Genomic DNA, 9,329 nt, shown 5'->3' on the forward strand with positions numbered 1-9,329 from the left:
ATCTTTTTATTCTTTATTATATATGATTTTATATTTTATTATTTATTACCATTAATTATTATTTTTATAAAAGAAAATAATATTTAATTTAATATTTATAATAAAAAAATAAAAAATAAAAAAACATAATACAAAATTTGGGGGGCGCATGGCCCTCCCCTGCCACCATTATGCTCCGCCACTTATTCCTTAAATGTATGCTTTGTTCATTTCCCATTAGTCTATTGCAAGTTGTTACAAATATGAATTGTAGAAGTATAATCAATCCACATGTATTAGGACTAACTATATTAGTTTTGTAACAAATAAAAACAAAATGCATTACCTTTTTTCCTTTAACTAATTCATTAACTTTAGACATTCATTTTTCAGGTGTCTTTTCTTTTTTACAAGGGAAACAATCTTAACCATTATTGATTACTAATTGTGTAGGAATATTTTTCTGTGCGATATAATTTGATTTTTCTTATTCTTTCTAGAAATAATCAAGTTCATTTTCTTGTCTTCCCCTCTGTATATGATCAATAATTCATTACTATGTGTTATAAGATGCTTTTAAAAAGGATATTCTCATAAGTCATACTATAAAAAAAAATATAATGTACCAAAAATAGAATAAGACATGATAACTATCATAGCCTTCAATTGAATTACAATGTCCCTCGTGCTCTTAAGAGATTTTTTAGATTCTCATCAACAAAATCTCATTCAAATAAAAGTGTTGAATGTTGATATTTACGAATGTTACAAAGATATAATTAGATACCTACCAATTTTTCATAAAATTAACATGTGCATTTATGACATGATAATTATCTCTTTTCAAATTTTATCATTATTATCCTTTAATTAAAAAATATGACACTTGATTAAGAAATATTGGTATTTTATCATTAATCTAATGACATAAAAAAGTCAATGCTCCATTCTATAAGACAAATATCAGAACGACAGAACTATCAAATATGTTATATTTTTCACATGTTATATATGGATCAAACAAGAAATATAATATGACATTTCATCGTTATTAGTCAAACAAACATAATAAAACTCAAATAGTTAAATTTTATCATAGTATATATAGTTAAATATAATTAATATTTCAAATCCCGTTATAAAATTGAATATCTAATATTAATAATCGCATGACTAATCTCAAATTCATTAGAATTATATTTATTCTTTAAAAAGATATATATTTACATTTATTTTTCACGTTATTTTTCTTTGTTCATTTGTTTCCATCTTTCAGTGACATGATTGATTATTGGAAGTGTTGGAGGAACTTAAACATATGTGTTGAGACAGTATAATTGAGGCAGAAGAAGAAGAAACAGCAGTTACAATAAAAGAGAGTGAATAATGATTAGAGTCGTTAAATTTGGAATTCAAAAGAGTAGGTCACCCAATAAGGCACACACCAACAGACATTGGTCCTATGAAGCGGGGACACATTTGTAAAGCAAAAGGAACCCATTTGCTTTAATCTGTGACCATTGCTACAGCCTACAGGCCACTGTCCTAGACAAAGTCAAGTGCATAATTCCAATTGAGAGGCATCCCCGAAAGAACATTGTTGCACCATTCACTACTTGGAAACTATTTGGGTTTATGGAAAAAGGGTTAGGTAGATAAAGGGTTTACCAAAATATGATTCACAAATAAACTTATTAAATATCAAGTATATATAAAATAAACTGTTTTACATAATACGAAATTATTTAAAAGGATCAATCCACTAAAATAATAATTGGGGAATTGTAACACCCTAAAAGTTGATCGCAATCATTTTAAGTTATTACTAAGTTTAGAGGCTATTAGAACCCCTTAACATATCTCAAAATAACTTTTTTTAACATTCCAAAGTACTTCGAAAATATGAGAAGTATGTTTGATACAGTTTTTCAAAACAAAGACAAAGATTTCATCTATTGAACTAATAACTATTCAAAACTATTAGAGACAACTATCAGTGACATGCTCCTACTGAGCACACTCGTAAGACTCTGCACCTATCATACTTACTCACTATCTCTAAAACCATCATTAGAGAGGGATTAGGATGAAACAAAATTTAATTTAACAAGTTATGACATGGTTAACTTCACTAGTTCCATAAATATGATCATCTTTCATATCATATTGTCTGTCATGTGAAGTCTCTCTCGACTCTCACCACCTAGATATCATACTCTATGTGAGTTAGATACTTGTAGAGTTAGGATAGTCTCACCCTTGAAATCCCATTTCAATACACTTTGACATCCTAACTAATGGTATTTTATTTTCCCTTGAATATAGTCATCGAGAACCAAACTTTTCATTTCTAAGCCAAAGAGGACATAAACAATTCAAACAAAAATTTAAAGTTTTTCCAAAGCTCCAGACCAACAGCTCAGTGGCCCCCATGCCGTCTAACGGTGTTCAGAGCTGCTCAACCGTGAACACACAACAAAAAAAAATTGCTTCTAAACAATTGAATTTTTCTTCTACCATAATATCATATTCAACTTAACAATATTATTTACAATAATACCAACCTCCCTAAATTACTCTTTTTCAACAATGTCAACATTACATTTAGTCAAAACAAATACAAGAACCCACACTACAAAAGAAAATTACTGACGAAATTTTACCGACGGATATATTTTTGTCAGTAAATTTCAATTATTGACGGATTTTACCGATGAATTCTCAAATTTTAATTATCGACGGAAAAATCCGTCGGTAAGACAAATTTCATTTATCGACCGAAAAATCCGTCGGTAATTCAAATTATTTTTACCGACAAATTTATTGACATATTTTTTTGTCGGTAAAAGAAGCGAGAAATTTCCCGCCCAAATTTGAATTACTGACGGAAAAATTCGTCGGTAATTCAAATTTTTTATATCGACAAATTTACCAACGAAAAAATCCATCAATAAAAGAAGCGGAAAATTTTTCGCCCAAATTTGAATTACCGACGGATATTTCCGTTGATAAATCCGTCGGTACTTACATAACTCAAAATCTGTCGGTAAAATTCGTCGATAATTTATTTTTTTTTTATCGATGGATTTTCGTCAGTAAAAGGAGTGGGGATTTTCTTGCCCAAACCACACCTTATAAGAAGACGAGAAGAAAAGATGAAAAGAAGAAAAAGAAGAAGGAGGAGAAGAAAAAGAAGAAGAAGAAGAAGAAGAATAGGAATAAGAAGAAGAAAAGAAGAGAAGAAGGAGAAGAAGAAGAAAAAGAAGGAGAAAGAGAAGAAAAAGAAGGAGAAGAAGAAGAAGAAGGAGAAGAAGAGGAAGGAGAAGATGAAGGAGAAGAAGGAGAAGAAGGAAAAGAAGAAGAAGAAGAAATAGGAAGAAGAAGAAGATGACGGCGACGGCGGCAGTGACGGTGGCAGCGACAACGACGGTGACAGTGACGACGACCACGAAGAAGAAAACGAAAAAAAAAATTGAAAGAAGGAGGAAGAAGAAGATGAACAGTGCAACAAATTTACCGACGGATTTTTTGGTCGGTAATTACCGACATATTTACTGACATATTTTTTCGTCGGTAATTATGGACAGATTTATCGACAAATTTTTCCGTCGATAATTACCGACGAAACATGATTTCCATCGATAAAATTTTACCGACAAACATTTTACTGACATATTTTTTACCGTCGATAATCCGTTGTTAATGTTGATTTAGCGATGAATTTTGATCATTACCGACTGATTTTGACCGTTCGTAATATCAATTTTTCTTGTAGTGTCATAATATATTAACATATCAGTTTTTATCTTCTTAATTTCTCTAATTCTATAACACAGAATTCCCACACTCCCTTTTACCAAAAATCATTTTCTTTTAGTACTCATCAATATAATTCTCATTTAATCACTCTACAATTCATCGTCCATAAAAAATATACGCACTCACAACACAACATAGATATTTAAAAACTCTCAAAAGTTGCATCAAATCAAACCTCACAAAAATCATTTAAAGGTTATACAATTATAAATTCTCATTTTAAAACAATTTAAATGATCAATTTTTCTTACCTTAAGAAAGACTTTTATCACAGTTTTCCTTATCTTAAAGAAGACTTTTATCACTGTTCTTTCTCCTCACAGAATGTCTTCACTTACAATGGTCTTATATACATACCTCAAAGACTAAAATCAACAATTAAATAATAATTTAAGGATCATAACTAGATGAAGATGCATATAGAAAACTGAGTATATATATAATAATATATTTATACTCTTTTTAGAATCTATAATCAAATTCTCACATGAATAAATTAAAGAAAAAAGTTAAATTTAAATTAAATTTATTTTGTTTCTAATTTAAAATTTAAATTTAAATTTCTAAAGGAAACATTTTCTAAGAATAAAATTTATAAATTCTCTCGTTTTAGAATGTAGGAAGTCAGTTTCATTTCCTCCTATTGAATTATTATAGTCAAAATATAGCAAAAAGTAAAAGTGATTTGGTGAACATATTCATTTCCTTCTTGCTGCTGCTTACGTCGTGGCATGTGTCACCTTTAATATAAAATAATCAAAAAAGTAAATGGACGGATGCTAATCAAGTCACAAATGTGGTATGAAGTTGGATAAAAAGTTTAAAAAATATGTTTTAATAGAAAAGTATTAATATATTTTTTCGCATATGTAACTTTTGTTGAGAAAAGAATACTTTTAATAACATTTTGGTTAAGAGATCCAGTTGACCATTAAACATTTATTTTGTGTTTATCTTTTTAAGATGAATCAGGTCGAGTGAATTTGAGAGAAAAAAATTTATAGATTTTAAAAATATTTTAAAAAAATTATAAAAATTGGTAAATAATATGATGAGTTTTATAAATTAAAAAGATCTTTAATTAATAAAATTGAATGACTATTATTTTATTATTAATCATAAAAGTAATTTAAAATAAAATAAAATTAGTGTAAATTATGTTAAATGAAATATAATATATTATTTAAAATAAAAAAGTTAAAATTGATGAAATTATACTAAAATAAAATAAAATTGAAATAAATCATGACTGATTAGTTTTAATAAAATTAAGTAATAATTTATATATTTGATATTATTATAATCAACTTATACTTCTTTGTAACCAACTTCATGTTAAGTTATTTCGATGTTTTCTTTTTCTTTTTTCTTTCATTTGTGAACGTCATAATTCAAACATTCCTCGTTGAAATTGCTAACGTCAAAGCAAAGAATTTCAACAAGAAATTGAAATATAATCTAATGTCAACACTCAATTTTGTCCGGTTAATAAAAACAATTAACTAAAAAATTATTTAAAAAAAAAAAGGAAAAAAGAGAAGAAAAAAAACACATCACAAAAAATCAACATTAATTTGAATGTACATATATACTCCTTTTCTTTTATTTAATTATTTGTTTTTGTTTTTAATTTTAATTTTAATTTTGTCTTGCTTTTTATTTATCTATTTTTATTTACTTTATCTTGTTTTATTTTATTTTATGTTTTTTTATTTTTATTTTTTTTTACTTCACTTTATCTTATTTTATTTTATCTTTTTTTAATTTCAATTTCCATTTTATTTTTATTTTCACACCATTTTGTTTTTCTGCTCTTAAAAAAAAATATAAAAAATATATATGAAATAAAAAAAAAAGGTAATTATGAGAGTCATTTGACTTGACTCTGCCATTCAAAATATGGCCAGAGTTGTTGGGGGGTTTTTGGACAGAAGAGGAAGAAAGGTTGGGTATTGGTGGTCACTGTGGCAGCAACCAGGGGAGGCAGTCTGAACATACCAGTGCAGTTATGGCTAAAGGGCAATCTGCCACACATAAGCAAAAAAAAAAGAGGAGTTTTACAGAGGACCACAAAACAGCAGGAGCAACACACAGAGGCGAACTTGAAAAAAAAGACAGTTTCACAATTGATATCAATTCATATTCAAAGCCACAGTGAAAAGAGAAAGGGGTTGCACGAGTGAAGGAGCATCAAGAGGTAAGTATCGTTGTCGTGAAATAAACTGCAAATGTATGTGACTTGTGTGCATGGTTAAACGCCCAAATGTGATGTTCTGTTGTGCCCTCCTATTGCGCTCTTTTGCTGCGCTCTTTTGCTTGATTGATTCATACGCCTGTGTTGTGATGTTTTGGTCTCCATTTACACTGTGTTTATGCCATCTAAAAAAAAGCAAAGAAAATCAGAGTCCGACACCTTCACCATTCTATCACCTTCTAAGCTTCCACATTCACTTCCCAACCGAACCCCACAGCCACGGTTTCCCTCCATTCATCCAACACAAACTTTTCTTTCTCGTTTTTCCCATCACCATCAGATTCATACGCCCACACTAGCCTCCAATTCATTCAAACCTGCAGGCACACCAAACAAAACAGTCTAATACTCCAAATCCATTCTTCTTCCTACACCATCATCTTCATTGCACACCTGCATAAAATAAAAAAAAAAAAGAGAGCCGAAACCCCAATGCCAGTGCCAAATATTCCCGCTTCATCTTCCCCAATCAGTCATATCCAATCAAACCAAAACAGAGAAACGGAGAAGAGTGGATATCGCCGGCGGCGACGCCGCCGGCGGGTTGGAGCATTGAGCAGGAGAACGTGGCAGCCGCCGGCATCTTGGTCCGTCTCTCCGCGAGCGGCAATGGCGTCGTGGCGGCATTCGAAGGCGCGGCGGTCGGAGCTGACGAACACGAGGCTGGAGTGGCATGGTGTGCGACGGCGGAGCTCCGGGATCCGGCCCATCTCGCGCGCGTTGGAGAAGAAAGGAAGAAGTGAGGTCGAGACGATGACGAGCGCCGGCAGCTCCGTCGACGGTGGCCGCTGTCGTCGTCGGCATTCGAGGGCGGCCGGACGCGCGTCCCAGGGCCGGAGTCGTGTTGTTGGTAGCTCGAGAGAAAGGTGCCGTCGGTGGTGGAGTGAAGAGAAGGGGGATTGAGACAGAATTAGGGTTCTCATTCCTTATTTCAAACAAAGTGATCAGCCCACTTCTTCTGCTTGCTGCACCTCCCTTTTCATTCTTCGCACCCCTCTATTATCACATGCACCCCCTTTGTTACCTCATACACCTCCACGTTTTTTTATTTTCTTCGTACACCTCCATTTATGTTAACCCCGCACCCCCGTCTTATTTTGCTTGTTGGGTTTTTATTGCATTTTTACTTTCTCGCACACCCCCGCATTTTTGTTTCCCACTTTCGCCCTTCTTAACTAAATTATTCCTTTTTCTTTTTATTCTTTTTTTTCCTTTTATTTTGTTTTCTTTATTATTATTTATTTATTTTCGCTCATTTATTTATTTATTTATTATTATTATTATTATTATTATTATTTTTATTATTTTTATTTTTTTTATTTTTTATTATTCCTAGAAAAACCAAATATTTGAAAATTATTAAAAATTACAAAAAAATGAAAAAATCTAAAGAATGAAAATATTTTCTTTCACTTTATTGTGTCTGTCCGGTCGCTCGCACCGCGTGACACTCATTTTCAAAATACCAAAATAATTTTCTTTCCTTTTGGTGTCTGTCCGACTGCTCGCGTCGCGTGACACATATTTTTCAAGTAAAAAAAATAATAATACAAAAAAATATAAAATTCCAAAATATAAAAAACATCGTTTCTTTCAAACAAACAAGCTTTTTTAAAGAACTACGTAACCCTGATTTCTCACTTTAAATGAGAATACGTAGGACCAAGGTCAATCCTTGTCGGGCCCAAAAAATTTAAAAAAAAATATTTTGTTTCTTTTTAACATTTTTGTCTTGTTATTTTTGGGGAAAATTAATCACATCAACTTTGCATTTTAATTAAAGGTACCGCCCTCGGGCGGGCGCGGTAGGGTGCTAACACCTTCCCTACCCGTAACCGACTCCCGGATCCAAAAATCTGGTTTTTCGCAGACTTATTTTATTTTTATTTTTATTTTTATGGTTTTTCATAGTTTTCCAGAATAACTATGGTGGCGACTCCAAATCTTTTTTAAAAACCCGTTTTCTTTTTTCGGTTCGCCTTCCCGTCGCGATTCCGGTTGCGACATCCAATAAGTCTTGCCATTTTCATTTAGGTATGACAATGTGGGACGAGCCACAAGGGGAATCTTGCAAAGCAGCATGAAAATATACAAGGTGAACTGAATATTTTAACTTGCTAATTTGCTTAGGTCCACCCGCATAACCCGCAACCCATGTGGACCATTGATGGGTTGACCCACATTTGGCCTACATAGCATTCATCACTTAAATTGCTAAAATCTTACCGCTCTAGTACAACACGTCATGTCTGATTCTTTTAAGTAACTTGCTCATTGGTTCTCTTCTCATGTTCATCCAAACGTAGTTTGCTCATTCGAGTTTAGTCTATCCAAAAATAACTTTCTTATTCACATTTATTTTCTTGTTTCAGTCAACTTCAAAGTCATTTCATTTTTTAATCGGTTTGTACTTTAAAATTATAAATTATAAAATATAAAATTATGTATATAAATTATTTTAAGATATGGCCTATAGAAATTATTTTTTTCTATTAATTTAATTACATAAAAATAAAGTTATTAAAATTCTTATGCAGATTGTGAGTCAAATGTGATGCGAGATAGACCAAAGAAATTAGCCTGCATTTCTTATCTGGGACGATCTGACTCGCTTTTTGTGGGCCAAATGTAAGATGAGTCGGTCTGTGATTCTCATTCAATTCCTAATACCACACGTTACTTAAGCACTAATTATTAATTATTACTCTGCTTAAGTTTTGAAGACTCTTCATATGACCTATTTACTATTTAAGTTTTGAAGACTTTTCATATGGGCTATTTACGAATTCAATTTTTGAAGACTTTTCATATAGTTTATTTACTGATTTAGTTTTGAAGCCTTTATAACATCTCCATGACTTTAAAAAGAACATAGAAAAACATTTAGAGAGACACACTTTGTAATATACACCTGAGTGTATTTTGGTGAGGATTCTTGTTCCCATTCAAGAACTTTGTACTCTTCTTTTCATAGTGGAACTTTGTTCATTATCGTCCCGTGATTTTTCCTCTTACATTCAAAAGAGGTTTTTCATGTAAATCATTGTGTGCTATTGCTCTTGCTCTTTTACTTCTCTTTAATTCCAATAGTCATGATCATGTGTTTCTGCATTGTTCGATACCATAAAATTTTTCTACTAATTTAATTACATAAAAATAAATTTATTAAAATTCTTATGTAGATCGTGAGTCAAATGTTATGCGAGATAGATAAAAAAAATAGTCTATATTTCTTATGCGGAACAATCCAACTCGCTTTTTGTAGATCAAATGTAAG

This window comes from Vigna unguiculata, chromosome 3 (assembly GCF_037176805.1).
Source record: "Vigna unguiculata cultivar grain cowpea cultivar isolate G323 ecotype 2 chromosome 3, ASM3717680v1, whole genome shotgun sequence".
Taxonomy (NCBI): domain Eukaryota; kingdom Viridiplantae; phylum Streptophyta; class Magnoliopsida; order Fabales; family Fabaceae; genus Vigna; species Vigna unguiculata.